Source organism: Castanea sativa, chromosome 2 (genome assembly GCF_040712315.1).
Source record: "Castanea sativa cultivar Marrone di Chiusa Pesio chromosome 2, ASM4071231v1".
Classification (NCBI taxonomy): Eukaryota; Viridiplantae; Streptophyta; class Magnoliopsida; order Fagales; family Fagaceae; genus Castanea; species Castanea sativa.
In genome coordinates, this window is record NC_134014.1 from 17,526,703 (window position 1) to 17,547,004 (window position 20,302).

Genomic DNA, 20,302 nt, shown 5'->3' on the forward strand with positions numbered 1-20,302 from the left:
TATCTCCATAAATTTTATTTGCCTAGTAAACATCCACTTTTCTTCCAAAAACTAATAAAAATCTCCTTAGCTTTGTTTTATTTAGTATTTGATTGTTGTGCCAGGTTCTCTGCATCCTAAAGTAAAATAAAATAGGATAAAGTTGGGCCTTTCATGACATTGGGTTGCATGAAGTGAATCTAGCACCTGAGTTAATTTATTTTTCTTTTACGGAATAAACTTTTGAGAGAGGGATAGATGGACTTAGTTAAATCCTATTTGCATTATTTAATCCTATATTGGCATTAGTTAAATCTTTGCTTTGATAGGGCTAAAAAGTTTGTGTCAAAGGGCTATGTATGTTGAAAAAGTACAACAGGAAAAGATCTAGAAAGGCACAGGATTGTGTTATGCATACCACATATTTGCAATAAATTTTACAATTATTAAAATAATCAATTGTGAGTAGTTAATAAAAAGGTAAGGATCTTCCCACACCAAGCATTCACATCCATTTGTATAATTTCTTAAAAATCTATTTTAGTATACAAACTTATTTTTTTAAGTTTATACGTACTTACTTTTTAAAATACTTCACATTAGATTATTTATTTTACACTACATTTTATTAAAATACTATTCTATTATCAATTTTTATTATTATTTCAAATAATCACTTTATGATCTTCCTTTGAAATCAAAACAAGTAGAGAATCATTAAAATATTCATTTGTAAAGGTACAATAATTATGTAAATTTACACTAAGAGGTTTTAGGAGTTGGTTGTCTAAAATGTGAGCTTATTAAATTTTACAAAAATTAATGTGAATGCTCTGTTGTGTATATCTTTCAATCAACGAATCCAACAACTATGAGATTTGTTGCAAAAAAAGAAAAAAAGAAAAAGAAATTGTGTTGATAGGATTACTCTAAACAAAATACTTTAGTAATCCTGAAAACAAAGCTTATTAAAGTATTTGTATATACATTTTTGGCTTGTAGTAGATCTGAGCTTCCTTCATTTGTCTTTTTATTTTATTTATTTAAATCTTTTTGGAACTCTAAAAATACTCCATACTATATTAGAAAAAGCTGCTGCTGCTCTTGGCCCAATATGGAGAGAACTTCTAAACTTGCTTAGCACTTATCTTAAAATAAGTAAGTTTTCTGAATTGAGTAATTTGGACTTTGCTGTTTAAATGTATGCTTAATAGTTAATAGATTACTGATCCACTATAACCAGAAAAGGTGGCAAACCTGAATATTATATTAATAATAATAATTAGGTGCTTAGTCCCTTCATAGGACCTTTCGATAACAATGAGATGCTCCTATATGATAGACTCCTACACTATGCCCAACGCGTTGCTTATATTCTTCGAAAACTGGCACTGTTTTATTACTCTCTGTAGCTATTGGAACTTGTAACCTCAAGTATAACTAGGTTTTGACTTTCTTTTTGTCTCACTCTACGTTATGTAAAAAGCACAGAAAGCTAGATTAGTGTCAATTAGGAAACGAATCTGCTATTTGCTTAACAAAGACGATAGAGAGGTTTTATCCCTTTCTTCTGTTTATTTTATAACTAATCACCAAAACATGTAAACTAAAAGAAGAGGGTACATCCCATTCCATTGATCAACATCAACTGATCACTGAAAGCTTTGCTATAGCAGAAGCAGTTGTGCAGGTATTAAATAATGAATGCATAGAACTAATTAAAATATCTAAGAATGAGAGAATAACAACAATGAATTTGAGAGTGAATTGCATAACATTCTGGAGAATTTGTACATCAGTATTTATAGACATTATGCATTACATTTCTGATGTAAAATACATTAGTATTTTATACACTCCTAGACCACAAAAACAATACCAGGAGATGGGTACAAGTTTAAATACTCCAACTGTCACACCATAAGGTTGTTACAAAAGGCTTAATTTTTTTGGTTACTAAAGGCTTAATTAATATTCTAAAAAAAGGCTTAATTAATCCGTTAACAAATATATTTAGTTGGGTGCCATTGTAATTAATCACGTGCTAGTCACGAGTATCCAAGCTAAATTTTGAGTTTAGATGGTTTACTGTTAGGAGTGGATGAGGCCCAACAAAAACTCCCCCTCCCTCTATCACACATAGGGTTTTTGCATTAACATTTTTTTAAAAAAATTTGTGAAACTTAATTGAAAAATATGGGAAAAAAAAAACAGTTTCCTCTTTTTATAGGTGTTCCACAATGTCAAAAAATTACAAAAGAAAAACAAGGATTTAAAATAAATAAGAAATAAGAAAATTTTTTTATTTGAATATTAAAAAAAGAAACCCTAACTTTAAAATGGTCCAGATCAACTCAAATTCTATGATAATTTATTATTTTACATAAAACTACATGTATAAGAAATAAATTTTTGAAAAAATTATGTAATAAATTCCATAATTAGATATTGTTTTTGTTGATGTTTGAAGTTTGTCAGAGACATTTTGCGACAAGAGCCAAAAATGCAAAAGTAGCCCAAATCTCCCATTAGATTCTTTAGAAATGCTTGTTTGTGGAGAATCAAACCCAAAATTACAAATGTGTAATGAACAAAAGGCTAATAGTGTTTCAATAAGAGAGAAATTAAAATGCTATAACTGAAATATAAGAAAATGCAGAAAAAGCACACAGGTCCAAAACTTTGACCCACAGTCAACGAGAAGAGGAAATTGAGAGAGGTTGTGATGAAGAGAGGGAAGGTTCCCCTGTACTCTTCTTTCCACCCCTAAGCTTCAGAATTTTGAGAATCTTAGCTAGCTGAATGGACTTTTGCTCTAAAGTTTCAGCTCTAAAGGTAGAACGTGGATTGTCCTTTTCTTGTGAGTTTGGGGTGCTCTAAGTGACTGGTTTTTGGTTAATAAAAGAGACTTTGAACCCCAAGGTCTCAATCAAAGAGGTTATGGTCAGATTTGCTTTAATTGGGTAAGAGGGTTGGCTTGTTTTTTGCATAATTTGGGAAATGGGGTGGCTTAAATTCATGGGCTGATGTTTCCTAGACATGGCAGGCCCTTGGAATTTGAATTTGGTTGTTGCAGCAAATAAGGCCAGCTACTTAGGGCCAGCTATTTGTTTTACTCAAAAAAATGGTAGAGCAGCAAAGTTGGGCCACGGTCAGCCAGGGCATAAAGACTCTTTTACAATGGAAATTTTGAGTACAAGACTTCTTCCATGAGTTTAAGGTGCTACCAGTGTCCCTTGCCCAGTTGGTAGCAACGCATGGGTTGGGCTCATGCAAAAGGTCTGAAAGAAACCGACCCATACTCTCCAAACCACACTTCCTTAATTTCCCCTATATGTTTCATAGGCTTGGGTTATGCTTAAAAGAATAAAAAATAATATAATACAAGAATTGGACCCATAATGAGGTTGGGCTCGATTGAGTCGGGCTTATAAAGAATGTGTCGCAAAAATGGGTATTAACAAAGTTTTAGATGCATAAATGGTTACATTAGGACTTAAAAGTTTTATAATATAATCGTTTTATCTAATTACTAACATAATTACATGAGAATTATAAGTAAAATTTGATAATGAAAAAAAAAAAAACTACAGCACATTCATATATAAATCCTAACAAATAAACATATTATATATATATATGTGTGTGTGTGTGTGTGTGTGTGTTATATCTTTATGGGTTTTGATGATCCAAATTATTGTTGAGTTCTTGGTGGTTCCGCTGCTCTTCATATGCTTTGATCTGGATGTTCGTCAGTCCTATTTCCACTAGTATGACGGCTTCAATTCCAAATGTTAGTCTGAATGGTGTTTCTCCCGTTGGCACTCTTGTGGTCATCCTGTATGCCCATAGAACGTTAGGCAGCTCTTTAGCCATGCACCCTTTGCCCCCTCAAGCCGAGTTTTGATAATTTTTAGCAAGCTTCTGTTCGTCACTTCGGTTTGGCCATTAGCTTGAGGGTGTCTTGGAGATAAGTAGTGGTTTTTGATGCCTAGATCTTGGAATTTTTTTTGAAACTTGGGGTTGTTAAACTGCTTCCCGTTGTCTGATATAAGTACGTTTGGAGTGTCGAACCTGTAGATTATGTTCTTCTATACAAAGCTGGTGATCTCGACTTCTGTGATCGTTGCTGTTGGCTTAGCTTTGACCCACTTCGTGAAGTAGTCGATTGCGATGATGAGGAACTTATACTGCTTCCTTCTTATGGGGAGTGGTCTCATTATGTCGATCCCCCATTGAGTGAAAGGCCATGGAGTAGTTATCAACGTCATTGGCTTACCTAGTCTCATTTAGATGTTCGCAAACCGTTGGCATTGGTCACATACTTTGATGATGTCATATGTACCCTTCTGTAGTGTTGGCTAGTAATATCCTTCTCTAAGTGCTGTTTTCACCAAAGATATTGCTCCAGCGTGGTTACCACAGACCCCTTCGTGTATCTCTCAAAGTACATAGTTGGCTTCTTCTTTGTTAACACAACGAAGATAGGGGAGAGAGTGTCCTCGTCTGTAGAGGGCGTCGTCAATAAAGACAAAGCTAGCAGCTCTGACCTATATCTTTTGTGCTTTGTTCTTGTCTTCTGTGAGTCATTTTTCTTTCAAATAACGAACAATAGGAGTCATCCATTCGTCTTATTCTTGTATCTTTATCACCCGTTCTCCCTTAGTGCTGGGTTGTCCCTTTGTTTCCGTGCATAACTCTGGAGACATGCCGTGTTCGTCTGACGAGGCTAGACGTGCTAAGAAATTAGCTTCAGTATTCTTTGCACAAGAGATTTGCTAGAACTCGACACTATTGAAGTGTTGCTGGAGTTCTTTGATGATCTTCAGATACTTTTGCATTCTTTCTTTCTTTCTTCGCTTCATAGTCTCCTTTTTTCTAGTCAACTACAAGCTGAGAATCGGCTTGGACGATGAGGGTCTTGGCTTCGAGGACTCTTGCTAGGCTCAATCCTGTTAGAAGTGTTTCATACTCGGCTTCATTGTTTATTGCTGGGAACTGTAATCTGACCGTGTGCTTCAGGAGTTCTCCTTTTGGTGATACGAGGACCACACCCACTCCTCCGGCCTTCTTGGTGGCGGATCCATCTGTTTGGACCATCCATGTTTTATTTTGTAGCTTTTCTTCTTTTTGAGGATAAGTGAATTCTGCAATAAAATCAGCAAGGACTTGGGTTTTGATTGCTACTCGAGGCTGATATTCTATGTCTAACTGGCCAAGCTCTATAGTCCATTGGACGAGGTGCCCTGCTGCGTCTATCTTGTTCATCGTCTTTCTTATCGGTTGGTCTATCATGATGACGATGGGATGTGCCTAAAAGTAGTGGCACAGTTTTCTAAAAGTGACTACTAGGGCGAAAGCGATCTTTTCTAACCTTGGGTAATTTGCTTCAGCTCCCTGAAATGCTTGGCTGGTGTAGCATATCGGCCTTTGCACGTCTTCCTCTTCTCTGATCAGTGCTGAGCTTAAACTTGTGTTGGATACTGTCAAATAGAGTTGCAGCTTTTCTCCTGTTACTGAAGGGCTTAAAAATGGCGTCTGTGTTAGGAACTCTTTTAATTTCGTTAAGGCTTCCTCACATTCGGCTGTCCATTGAAAGGTCTTCTTTAAGACCTTGAAGAAGGGTAGGCACTTTTCAGTCACTTAAGAGACGAACCTGTTTAATGCTGCAACTTTTCATGTTAAGCTCTGTACTTCCTTTGCTGTTTTAGGGGAGTTTACCTCTATTATTGCTTTTATCTTGTATAGATTAGCCTCTATGCCCCGTTGAGATACCATGAATCCCAAGAATTTCCCTGATGAGACAGCAAACACACACTTTGTAGGGTTTAGTTTCATCTTATACTTATGTAGTGTGTCAAAGGTTTCCCTCAAGTTGTCCAAGTGGTCCACTTTGTCATTGTTCTTCACCAACATATCATCTACGTACATTTCCACATTTCTTCCCATCTGATGAGAGAACATGCGGTTCACCAACCTCTAGTATGTGGCTCTAGCGTTCTTCAGTCCGAAAGGCATCACCTTGTAGCAGTATAACCCTTGGCTAGTGATAAATGAGGTATTCTCTTGATCTTCCTCTTCCATTATGATTTGATTGTAGCCGGAGAAGGTGTCCATGAAACTTAAAAGCTTGTGTCCAGCAGTTGAATCCACTAGTTGGTCGATCTTGGCTAAGGGGCAACTATCCTTCGGGCATGCCTTGTTGAGATTTGTGAAGTCGACACACATCCTCCACTTGCCATTGTTCTTCTTTACCATCACTACATTGGCTAGCCACTCAGGGTAGAACACTTCCCTTATGAAGCCTGCCTCTAGGAGTTTCTTAACCTCCTCTACTATTGCCTTATTGCGTTCAGGAGCAAATATTCTTTTTCTTTGCTGCACTGGTCTGCACTCTGGATCACCATTAAGACGATGTTGGATGACACCTCTATCGATTCCTGACATATCCTTATGCTTCCAAGCAAAAACATCTTGGTTCTCTCTCAGGAAGTTTGTTATCTTCGTCTTTTCTGAGGCTGAAAGTGCTGATCCTATCTTTAAGACTTTGGAGGGATCTTCAGGGACGACTTCAACCTCTTGTGGCACTTCTGTTGGCTTGGGGATTGGTTCAGGTTTGTTTATCATCCATGTGTGTTTTCCCCTAATGCTAGGGCAGCTTGATAGCATTCTCTTGCAAGGACTTGGTCTCCTCTGATTTCCCCTATGCCATGGGCTGTAGGGAATTTAACCTTTAGATAATAGGTAGACGTTGCCACTTTCAACTTGTTGAGCGTTGGTCGTCCAAGGATGACGTTGTATGTCAATAGGCAATCTACCACGAGGAAATCAATCTCCTTGGAGATTTGTGTTGGATATGTGTCTGCAATTATGGTTAGTTTAACAACGTCTTTGGGAATAACCCTATCCCTGGTGAAACTTACCAATGGGGATGTGAATGGTCGTAACCTTTCCTTGTTCAGCTTCATTTGTTGGAAGGTTGGCAGATAGATGATGTCTGCTGAGCTTCCATTATCTATCAATACCTGATGCATGTTAAACTCTTCCATCCTGAGCATTATAACTAGCGGATCGTCATGGGGCTGTCTAACGCCATAAGCGTCCTTCTCGGAAAAGATGATATATGGTTCGTTGTATATAGGCGTTTTTGAAGGTGGGAACCGCGAGTGTACGCTATTTACTTCACTTGCATACGCCTTCTTCAGTGATTTGGAAAATCCTCCCGCTACCAATCCTCCTATGATCATCCTTATTTCTCCTATTGGTGCTTTATTGCTATTGGGAAATTTTAAAGTACTCGCAAGTATACGAATCGTACCGAGGTATAGTTTAACAAGAACGAGGTTGAATCCACAGGGACTTGTATGTACGTAGGAAAATTAATTAAATCTTAACCAAATTAATCCTAATCTAGTTTAATAAAAATTGGTTGTTTGAAATTAAATAAACTAAACAAATAATAAAATTAAGCAAACAGTTAAACTAAGCAAAAGATATAAAGTAATAAAAAGATGTAAACAATCAAGGGAAATGAATTAAGGTTTTGGAATCCACCTTGTAAGTCAAATCAGCATATATTTATGATCATTAATTTTTCCCAACTCACTACATGATAATCTAGAAATCAATCTTACTATCATGGAAAATATTCTCATTAAAATCCTTATTTTAAAAATCAAAAGCATGTTCTTCGTCGCTTCTTAACTATAAAATCAAGTCATCAATTGTATCCGTAGCCAAACAAATCACAAGATATATCCAATTCATAAAATCAAATCATAAGTTGTATCCATTGACAAACAAATCACAAGCGATATCCAATTTTATAATCAAGAATTAATAAACCAAGCATTCAACTAATTATGATAAATACTAAATCATGAGAAAAACATGATTGAACTCATATCTAGAATCTCATCTTAGTCAATTGATATGAAGCAAGAACAATTTAAATCATTAAAGAACAACTATTATGGGAAAAATCAAATTACATAAATATTATTAATAATCCTTAACAATGTTTCATCCTCAACCCTAATTATAAATTTAGCTTCTCATAGTAATTGAAAGAAAACATAAAAATAAAATACTAAACATTAAACTAGAAAAATAATTAAAACTAACTGTCATGGAAGAGGTAGTTGTAGCTGCAACTCTTTATATGTTCAGCCCTCAGCCCTAGCACTCGCCTCTCTTCTCTATATGCTTATATTTATATAACACAAAGACACACGCTAACCTAAAGCCTGTAAGTTTAAAACCGTGGCCCAATTGTCCTATTACAATTCGTAAATGGATTTTCGTGAAACACTAGAGAGCCCAAGTAGACAAGTAAGCAATTAAGACTCAAGCCCATTTGCAGATCTTTATCTCCACGTCAGATTGGCTCTTAGCTCTTACTCCTCTTTAATTTTATTTTTCTTTTTTCCTTTCTTTGCACTTCATGTGTCTCCAGATCCTTCTTTTCATGTTGGTTTTTTTTTTTTTAGAGAGTATGTTGGTTTTTGAATCAATAGGCCTGGACCTCTTTTTCTTCATTTTATTCTTCCACCACTTCTCATTAGCATGTAAATCATTTATTACCTATAAAACAAAGATAACTTATAATTAGCCACAAAATAGCATAAAAGTAAGGCTAAAAATGCAAATATGGGAGTACTTTATTGTATATATTTCATGCACAACAATTGCCCTTGTCTCCGGCTCTATTTCCTTCTCCTCTCTTTGTTGTCTTCTATACGGCTCCATTCTCTGTACAAACTTCTACAATTTTTCATGATGGATTAATGTTTCTACTTGGTTCTTCATATGCCTGCATTCGTCAGTGCGAGGCTCGTGGTCCTGGTGGAATCTACAATACTTACTTTCGTCTCTTACTTCTCCTGGAGCGTGAATGGGTCTAGGCCATTGCAGAGAAGGTTCGTCCTTTATTTGCGTCAATACTTGCTTGATAGGCATCACTAGAAGAGTGAAGCTAGTAAACTTAGGTCTTCAATTTGGAAGGTTCTTCCTTTTGTCTAGTGCATACCTAGCACCCCATGTTTCCTTCTTCTTATTAGGGTTGTGACTGATTCCTTCATCTCTTTTCCTTTTAGTCTTCACTCCTTTAGCTATTACTGCGTCCTCTGCGTTCACATACTTCTAGGTCTTGTGAAGTAATTCTACTACTATTTTTGGCAAACTCTTGGTGATTGAGAAGAAGAAATCTCCTGGTAACAATCCTGCTTGGAAGGTCATCAAGATAAGTTGATCTTCTGCTTCGTCCACTTGCAGCAACTCTTTATTGAAGCGCGTCACGTATTGTCTCAATGATTCTCCCTTTGCTTGGTGTATGTTGAGAAGATGCCCCGTTTGCTTCATGTGTCATTGCCTGCCAATGAAATGACGAACGAAACCTTTGCGATGGTGCCTGAGGGCATCTTCTCCAGGGCTCAGTCTTTTACCGCATTCTTGAGTTCGTTCATCTCCCTCCTCATGTCGCGAAGCTCGCTCTCCACTCAGGATGGGTTTTCTTCTAACATTCTTGTCCTCCTGTTTGCCTGGCTATCTGATCCTTCTTGATTATGATTTCCTTAGATCCTCCAACGCTCTTCTTCATTCTGGTTCCCCATGATCTGTTGTCATTCCTCATTCTAGGATTCAACAACTCTCTTCAGCTCTTCATTCTGGCGAGTCACTTTGTCCAAGCTACGAGGTTCTCTTTTGTCACTTAGGGAAGATGGCTTTGAATGATCAACGATCCCCACAGATGGCGCCAAACTGATGATGCAAAAAATCATCAAGTTAAGGACCACGTCTCACTAGATGGACAATCCCGTGATGAGTCGTGTCTCCAGTCCAAACCTGTAAGAAAGCTTGAGAAAGAAGTGTTATATATTGGTGTGGTGTTTGCCAAAAACACTCCAATGCTTAAGTCAGAAAGGAAGAAGATGACAGAGAGAAAAATGACTTGGTGTGGTTTTTGGGTGAGTATTTGTGTGTACCTTTAAATTATGTTGTTCCCTTCTTTTATAGTTGTTTTCCCGTCTTTATGGATAATGAATTCTGGCGTTTATGAGCAACGGCTAGTGTTTCATGAATGGGATCTCTGAAGTACACAGCTCACTCGTTAACGTTGCTCCATCCATTACATTTTATTATCAGTGCATGCAATATGTGTAACGCTTGTTTGGGTCGTCATTGACACGGAATGACGATCCTGTGTCATTTTCGACTCATCAAGTTCTATAACATTAAAATACCACTCAGTATTCATATTCATGTCATTTTATTATTTAGATTGGCTTTAAATATTACACATAAGGAAAATGTTTGTCTCAAAACATATTTGTATCCTTGGGCTCAAACCACTTATAGGAAGTTAATTGACATGTGTCTATCATGTGCTCACTTATTTAGTTAGGTTAAGTGAGTTATGCGCAGTGCATATGATAAGGACTAATGTCATATCTTTATCGGTAGTTGGAGCTCAAAAATCCAAACACATATTTGGAGCCAAACTTTGTCCTAGGCAGAATGCATGCATTGTACATATGCATCTATATATGTCCACAATTGTATGAAACAAATGCTACGCCCTTGAAGTCAAATCATGGCACCAAGTGGACCATGGCTCTCCTCACCGGCGGCTCTATGAATTTTTTTAAGATAGTCACCAAGAAATTTAAATTATAAAAAATATAATAAAGGGATAACTTGAATATTTGCTACAACTACGAGTCGAGTCACTAAGGAGAGAAAAATTCTTGTAACTGCAAAGTCAAAAAGAGTAAAACTGTCGTTACCATCAAGGAGAACTCACAACCACAATATTTTTTTTTTTGGTATCATTTCTTAAGGAAAAAAAATGAAATTAGAGATTATTTTTATTGAATAGGTTGAACGGGTTACAAATTTTATCTTTTTGTTTTATAATAGGCTTTTTGTTGAATAATTTGTTCTCTTGTTATTGTTTGGTCTTGCCTTGTTTTTGTTTGGTTTATTTTGTTGTTATTTGAGCTAATATTTGTTGTTGTTATTTAAGTTTTTTTTTAAATTTAAATAAATGATTAAGAGTTATATTTGGGGGGCAAAATTAATTTTAGAGTAATGCTATGAGCACAACATTTTTACAATAAATCTTATGCAAAAAGCTATTATTGGTGGGTAAAAAAATAATATCAGTATTGAGCCCAAATTAGAATCAGTTCACATTGGATTTGTTGTGAAAGTATTGCGAAAATGTTGTGAATGTAGTAGCATTACTCTTATTTTTGTTGAACCCAAAATTTTGTAATTCTCATGTTAGGGTGTTTAACATTTTTATTAGAGCTGTCACAATAGGTTACTTTAGCATATAAAATTTTTTTTGGCAAGTATGTATATATATATACTTTTTTTTTTGCAAGTTAGAGTAATCTTATGACCATCTTGGCTTGCATGTAGAGCTGCCAGTGGCTCTCCTTCCATAAGCCATTGCTCCATCTCCATGGTCTTTCTATGTTCAATTAATTGTGTTTATGATATTGTATTTGGGACCCAAACATCGGATGCTAAAATAGTGTGTATGTTAAAATATTCTATTTTGGGATGTCCCAAAATATAGTCTGTTAGGACATATATGGTTCACTTGTTAAGAATATATGTCGTTCTTTTATGTAATTGGCTAATCCTTTGACAAAACACACTTTGCTTGTATTTGGGTAGATCTAGGATGTTTTTAATACTTCAAGAAATAAGGTTTCAAGATCAAGTGTTAAAGCCATGCAAATCTGTTCAAGAAACAAGTTGAAGAAGTGCCTGTCATTAAAGCTCGACAACTAGCATCTATCAAGCTTAAGAAGCTGTTCCAGCCTCGAGGCTTGACAGTTGCTTGATAGCATCTTAACACCTATAGCTATCGAGGCTTAAGAAAAACAGATTTTCAGATTTGTTTTGATTCCAATCCATGGATATGTCTTTGGACCTTCTTTTTTCATAACCCTAGACATATAAAAGGATTATTTTAAGGGTCGTCAAAGAAGACACAAGTTGCACAAGCATTGAAAAAGTCTGTTCATGCAATTTGTGACCGGAAACAAAGTTTGCCTTAATTCATCTCTTTGTGAAGAAGCTGTTGTGTTTGTGCACCGTAGGGTTTTGTAACCAAGCATCTTCTTGTTCTTCATTGTGAGAATGAACTGAAGAATTTTGCTACCAACATCTTTCTCAAGTTGGTGATTGAAGTCGCGTACTGGGATTTGCGCAATTGGTTAGTCACGTACTGGGACTCATGCATTAAAAGGAGAGATTGTCACTACAGAACAAGTCCAATTGGGTATTGAGGTAAGACTTCAACTGTAGGTTGGTATAAGGTACTGGGATTTCTTTACTTGTAACCGCTTGTTGTGATAATAGTGGATTCTTAGGAGTGGTGACCTTAAAATCACCTGGTGGGGTTTTTGCCTTGGAAGTTTTCCCCATTCGTAAACAAATCACTGTGTCAAATTTATTTTCCGCTGCACTTTAGTTTATTGGTGATTTGTTTGTGTTACCACGTGTTTGCATGTTAAATTGGTTAATTAATTGAACTTGGCTAATTAGTCAATTAATCCATCACAAGGGGTCAATATATTTTTGGCCTATCAAGTGGTATCAGAGCAAGCACACTCTGATTAGGGTTTAATCCTTGTGTGTGATCCATTAATCCCTATTTGTCATGGATAGAGGATAATCTCTTATTATCCCTCCTTTGTTTGATGGAACTAACTATGCATACTAGAAAGTACGCATGAGAGCTTTTTTGCATTCTTTAGATGAGAAGGTGTGGCAAGCTGTAGAGATTGGCTGGACCAAGCCAAAGGAAGCACTGGCTGATTGGGATGAGGCTAAGATCAAGGCGGCAAACTTCAATAGTAGGGCATTGAATGTGTTGTTCAGTGCAGTCACGAATAAGGAGTTCAAGAAGATATCCTCCACTGAAACTGCAAAGGAAGCATGGACCATCCTCCAGACAACCTATGAGGGAACAAAAACTGTCAAGGATTTGAAGCTACAGAGGGTCACTACAAGCTTCGAAGAGATAAAGATGGAGGGGGATGAGTCATTTGATGAGTTCTATGTCAAACTCAAAGACATAGTGAACTCTGCCTTTAATCTTGGAGAAACTATCCTAGAACCCAAGATTGTGAGAAATGTATTCAAATCTCTGCTCGAAAGATTCCATGCCAAGATCACTGCAATTGAGGAATCAAAGGATATTGATAAAATTCCTTTGACAGAGCTGGTTGGAAATCTACAGACCTATGAGTTGGGTTTGTCTAGAATTGGAAAGTCTAGCAAGAGCAAGAGTATGGCACTGAAGGCCAAGAGTAGTGAGATGGAAGAGTCTTCAGATGATGAAGATTCTAAGATGAAGTCCTACATCACCAGGCAATTCAAGAAGTTTATGAAGAATGCCAATGGGAAAGGCTTCAACAAGGACCGTAGACAATCTAGTTCTTCTCAGTTTAAGGGCCAAGACAAAGGGAAGAAGGATGCTAGGGATGACGGTCAGTATACTGTTCCTACAGGACCTAAGTGTTTTGGGTGCCAAGGCTTCGGACACATGAAGCAAGAGTGCCTAACATATCTTAAGACAATTGGAAAAAGCAAGGCACTTTCTGTTACGCTAAGTGACACTGAGCTTGAAGATGATTCCGACAATGAGGATGACAGAATCTTGAATGCCTTCACTACCACAGTTAATCCTATTGAGGGGATTATTGAAGATGTGGATGAAGAAGAGGAATTGGTGGAATCCAAGTTTGAGAAGATAGATGATCAAGATGACATTCACACAACCTATGCTAAGTTATACAAGGTCTCTGAAAAGTACGAAAAGCTGTATAGGTTGACCACCAAGAAGCTTAGTGATGCGGAGCTTGAACATGAAGAACTTTCCACAAAGTTTGATGAAGCAAATCAAACTATTGGAGCACTGAGGTTTGAGAATAACTTATTGGCCGAGAAGACTAAGAAGCTTGAGGTAGAACTATTCCAAGTCAGAGCTCAGTTGGAAAGGACTTCAAGCTCTAAGCTCGATGAGATGCTCGGTTTTCAGAAATCTGCTTCAGATCGAACAGGTTTAGGGTATAATTTATCTTCCTCTAATATTACTTTTTCTAGTACTACTATTTTTGTTCCTCCTAGCAATAATGTTGAAAATGAGAACACTAATGTTAAAACTGAATTAGCTAGTGAGAACATAGACAAGAGTAAATCTATCTTAGGAGCACCCTTTAAGCAGGATAAGAAGGAAGTTAAAAACCCTAGGGCTAAGAAGGCTAACTCTCAAAGGCCTAAACAAAAGAAGTAGCATCTCTATCATCACTGTGGAGTAGCTGGTCATACTCAACCAAATTGCTATAAGTGGTTACCCACTCAAAATAGCAACAACATGATGGCGTCGGGAAACCAGAATCAGTTTCCGTCCTCGTTTGTTCCTCTCATAGATCTTCTCAAAGCCCTCATGTTCCTTTCGAATTTGAACGGTATCAATTATTCCCTCTCACCACCGGTTCAAGGGTTTGCGAAAAGGAAAGGTTCTTCCAAGGTGTGGAAGGAAAAGGGTTCCAAGTGATTTAATCACTTTTTCTCTCTCTCCATCTGTTGTTGATTTTGCATTACTTGTGTGTTTTGCTTTTATGTTTTGAGTCAGTCTAGTTTTATGCATTGCTTTGTTTTGTCTTACATGTTTTTGGTTGTCAGTTTTTCAGTTTTAGTTATTTTGTTTTGTTTCAAAAATTAAAAAAATTAAAAAATTCAGAAAAATACAAAAATAGTGTGTGTATATGTACATTGGTTCTTGTGAACCTTAAAATGGCCATTGAAACAGAGTTTTCTAAACTTTGTATCGTTTGTAGCTTAGATGAGCATCCTTATGCACAACTAAGTAAGTGAGCTTTGTGGCTCTTTATTTTTGATGAGTAAGGTTAAGTGATCTCTTGTACTTAATACTCGTATCACTCTTTTTGACGGGAAGGACTAGAAAATCCTAAGAGAAAATCATAAATAACCATCTCACCACTGTTACCCGCTAATCATGACAATGACATCTGTATGCTTCGGCATAGCAAAAGTGCAATGTCAATGACATCTATATGCTTTAGCATAGCAAAAGTGCAATGTCTAAAAGTGCAATGTCTAAAAGTGCAATGTCTAAAAGTTTAACATAATTGGGTATTTCTTTTCTCTTTTTTGTATACCTATGCATGGTTTGCTTAATAAAAAGAAAATATGCAAAGAAATAAAAGCAAAAAGAACAAAATGCTTTAAAACATGATTGCAAGTGTGTTTTGTAGGAGATGTGGGAGTTATAAGATTCACCTCAAAGGTGATAGTCCCCATCAAACAGTTATGATTGTGTGAGTTAAAGTGATTTTCTCATATCTCAAATCGTCATAACATAGAGACATTTGTGCAATCTTGCGATGTTTTTCACACACAACATGCAATATTCTTTGCTACTCTTGATACATGTGTAGGTACAATGTGATTTGGCCATCATAAGGATTACATGTGTTGATGTTTGCTCACTAAACTGTCTTAACTTGTTTTTGAAATATTAAATTGGTTAGACTTGTTTAGTGTGTGTGTGTGTGTGTTTTTGGGATCTAAATGATTAACTCTTTATTGATTGAGAGATACTTTTTAGAGGTTAAAATGTTAGTTGGATCTTTGGCTGAGTTGCATGTTTGATTGCATTCATATCTGTATTTTTCCCTTATTGAAAAACAGGTTTTAAGCCTTCTCGACACCTCTTGACACTTGGCTTATCTGTCGAGATCTTAAGCTGTTTCTTATTGCAATCTCGATAGCTTCTCGACAGCTGGTGGATCGATCGAGCTTCTTTTATTCGTGTCTAATGATTTGTTCCTTGACAGCTTCATATGTCAACACCTGTGTTCTCGACACCTACCTCGACACTTGTCTCGATACCTCTCGATACCTCTATCTATCGAGATTTACTGAGGTTCTATATATATGTTTCAGCGCGATCTGATCTTCATTCTCTCCATCTGTCCGCACCTGTTCATCTCCTAATCACTCTCTTCTCTCTCAAAACCTTCAACCCACGTGATTTTTGGTCATTTCTTGCTTCAAATCACTTGGTATAATCTCTCTTTCTCTCCTTCTTCATGATCTTTTCATGCATTCTTATCTAGGTTTTGAGTTTTTGAAAATTTTTTTGGGTTTTTCAAAATGATTGAGTTTTTGTGAAATTTTTGGGATGGGTTTTTACCTAATTGAGTTTCAAATCTCATACATTGCATTCCATAAGCATTATAACTGTATTATCATGCATTTAGATGTGTGCAATTTGATTGTGTTCTGGTAGGATTGGATTGGGCTGAGCCTATGATGTCTTTTATATTGCATGTCACATGTTCATGCATTTTTCATGCATACGTTCTTTCCTTTCGATATACTTTTTATATTTGAAATGTGTTGGGAATTTTTTGAGTGTTTCTTTCTTCCCCCTTTCTCTATCTAGTTTGCGTTAGTGTGTCAATGGCACCAAAATGTAAGTCTGCTTCGTCCCAGAACCCTCTTTGTTCTAGGGCCTCTTCGTCCTCTGATCCTACTCCTTCTTATGTTCGGTTTCGTGATGAGAAAGCCCAAAAGGACTTCTCGGAGAACTTCTCTAAACGAGGTGTTCATTCGGAACGCCAAGTTATTTTGTCATATTTCGCTGATACTGACATTCCCAATGTCATTCACAGTCGGGAATGGGAGTCACTATGTGACGTCCTGGTCACTTGTCCTTCCGTGCTTATCCAGGAGTTCTACTCCAACATGCATGGAACTAATACTTCAGTACCTTTCTTTCATTCTCGCGTTCGAGGTACGCGCATAGTAGTCACACTGGAGTTGGTATCCGATGTGCTCCGTGTTCCGAGGGTTACGCATCCTGACTACCCCGGTTGTGAGCGTCTACGGACTGTGTCCAAAGACGAGATGATCTCTGCTTTCTGTGAACGCCTAGCTGATCGGGGTGAGCGCCAGTTTACATCATGTCGGCCTTTTTCTAAAGGTCCTAGATTCTTGAACATGGTGATGACTTTTGTTTTGTATCCTCTCTCTCACTACAACTCTATCACAGAGTCTCGTGCTCATTTTCTATTATCCCTTCTTGAGGATCTTTCTATAGATTTTCCTTCACTCTTCATTATTTCTATCATAGATGTGTATAGGGATACAGTGACCCGTGATAAGCTCATCTTTCCTTCTGCTATCATGCGGATTTTATGCCATTTTTCTGTTCCTTTTCCCTCATCCGACCACTTCTCCATTATGTGTGTCATTGACTACGCTACCGTTAAACGGAGCAAGGCGCAGTTTCATTCAAGGCGGTCCGGTTCAGCAGCTTCTCCCACTCCTTCAACTCCTTCTACCTCCGCTCCCTCTACTTCAGCGGGAGGTTAACACTCTTGTTAGCCGTATTGCTAGACGGCAGGCTCGCCTTGGTGGTTTTGTGAAGTCTCCCTATTCTCCTCCCGAGGCATCCGAGACACCTAATGATGGTTCCAGCGACGATGATGATGATGAGGATGAAGATGCTAGCTCTTCCAGTTCTGACGAGATGTCTACTTGACATTCTTACCCTTTGTCACTCGTGACAGAAAGGGGAAGTAGTTTTGGATATGAGAGTAGTCTTTCTTAGGGGGAGAGTTAGGATATAGGAGATTTTTGTTAGGGGGAGTGTTTGTTTGTTTTTGAGGGATGTAGTAAGAATTACATGTTTCTTTTCTTTTCTTTCTTTGTTGGAGATACATTGTTCTTGTACCGAGGTCTTGTGACCATTTTTACATACATGATGCTTATCTTAGATATATACGTGATGATGTATGTTTTATTCACCTATCTCTACATGTGTTGTTTCTTTTCTCTCTTTATACATATATTTCCTTCTTTTGTATGCAATCTATTATTTCAGCTTCACACAAAGATGTCTTGATGTGTTTTGTTTAAAGTGTTTCAGAAATACAGGTTGTCAAAGTCTACTTGTCATAAACTCTCTTCTTGCAAAGTTTTTCAAGAGTTTGTGTTAGGATAGATTTTATTGTATTCAACAAGTGAGCACGAGTTGAGTGTTTTATGACTTCTCTCATACGTTCATTTGTTTGTTGTGGTTTTGTCACGGATTGCCAAAGGGGGAGATTATTAGGACATATGTGGTTCACTTGTTAAGAACATATGTCGTTCTTTTATATAATTGGCTAACCCTTTGACAAAACGCACTTTGCTTGTATTTGGGTAGATCTAGGATGTTTTTAATACTTCAAGAAACAAGGTTTCAAGATCAAGTGTTAAAGTTATGCAAGTCTGTTCAAGAAACAAGTTGAAGAAGTGCCTGCCATTAAATCTCGACAGCTAGCATCTATCGAGCTTAAGATGCTGTTCTAGCCCCAAGGCTCTACAGCTGCTTGACAGCATCTCGACACCTCTAGCTGTCGAGGTTTAAGAAAAACAGATTTTCAGATTTGTTTTGATTCCAATTCGTGGATATGTCTTTGGGCCTTCTTTTCTCATAACCCTAGACATATAAAAGGATTATTTTAAGGGCTGTCAAAGAAGACACAAGTTGCACAAGCATTGAAAAAGTCTGTTTAAGCAATTTGTGACCGGAGACAAAGTTTGCCCTAGTTCATCTCTTTGTGAAGAAGCTGCTGTGTTTGTGCACCGTAGGGTTTTGTAACCAAGCATCTTTTTGTTCTTCATTGTGAGGATGAACTAAAGAACTTTGCAGCGACCATCTTTCTCAAGTTGGTGATTGAAGTTGCGTACTGGGATCCGCACAATTGGTTAGTCACGTACTGGGAGCCGTGCATTGAAAGGAGAGATTGTCACTACAGAGCAAGTCTAATTGGGTATTGGGGTAAGGGTTCAACTGTTGGTTGGTATAAGGTACTGAGATTCCTTTACTTGTAATTACTTGTTGTGAAAATAGTGGATTCTCAGGAGTGGTGACCTTAAAATCACCCAGTGGGGTTTTTGCCTTGGAGGTTTCTCCATTCGTAAACAAATCACCGTGTAAAATTTATTTTCCGTTGCACTTTATTTTATTGGTGATTTGTTTGTGCTACCACGCGTTTGCATGTTAAATTGGTTAATTAATTGAACTTGGCTAATTAATCACTTAATCCATCACAGGGGGTAAATACATTTTTGGCCTATCATGGTCCTCTTTAAAAATTAATAAATGAATTTTCTAACTTATCATTTGTTTTATTTAAAAAGTAAATACAATTTTTTTTACTAAAATTTAAATTAATGGTGGTAATTTTAAAAACTTGTACATTTGTATTTAAAGGAAAACACATTAAATGATGTTTCATTAAAAAGTTGGCTTTTTTGAACATGGCCATCAATATGGGACGGATGTAAAGTTTTTAATATTTTAAATGGTGAATTAAACTTTTTATTCAATATATATTTTAAAAATATTTGATGCTATATAAATATTTTATTCTATATATAAATATATATCTTAAAATATAAAATTTATTTAAAAATATTTTATGCTGAAACAAACAAAGTAAAAAGGCTAAATAATATTAAAACAAAGTGATTGAACTTAAATTAAATTTTTTTTTGGGAGGAAATAGAAATACTTATTAGAACACACGAACACAAAAGTAGTATATAGAGTTTTTTTAAACAGGCTTATAATATATTACATAGCCGTAGTACTACTACAAAATGGTCTAACATTTGTAGTAGTAGCTTGGGGTTATAAGGACTGAAACTCTAACACACATAACCAATGTGGGATAAATATCCCCTTTTACTTTTTTTGAGGAAACAATAATACTTGTTAGAACATATGAACACAAAAGTAGTATATAGAATTTTTTAAACAGGGTACTACATGAAAGTAGTAGCTTAATTTGTGTTTCAACTTTCAAGTTAATTCTCCCATCCTTTATGGTCAATGATTATTTATAATATATAAAATTGAAGATGTTTAAGTTTTAATTGACTTTAAATTATTTTTCCGCCTAAGTTTGAAGCCTTATAATTCTACACATCATTATTCTAATATATACTACAAATTTTTAATTTTTTTGAAAGAATTTCAACCTATGGCATTCGCTACTGATGATAGTGTTTTATTATCAAATTAAACCACCAATCGGTTTTTTGGTACAGGCAGGGATTGAACCCCAGATTTTTTATTCAAATATCAGAGACTTTACTAGTTGAGCTAACTAAAAATCACGTATATTTTTAATTGAACTTAGATTTTTCCTTTAGACAAAAAAATAAAAATAAGATAAAAAAAATCATATTAGTGTTAAACTTTTTTGTTCATTACACGATT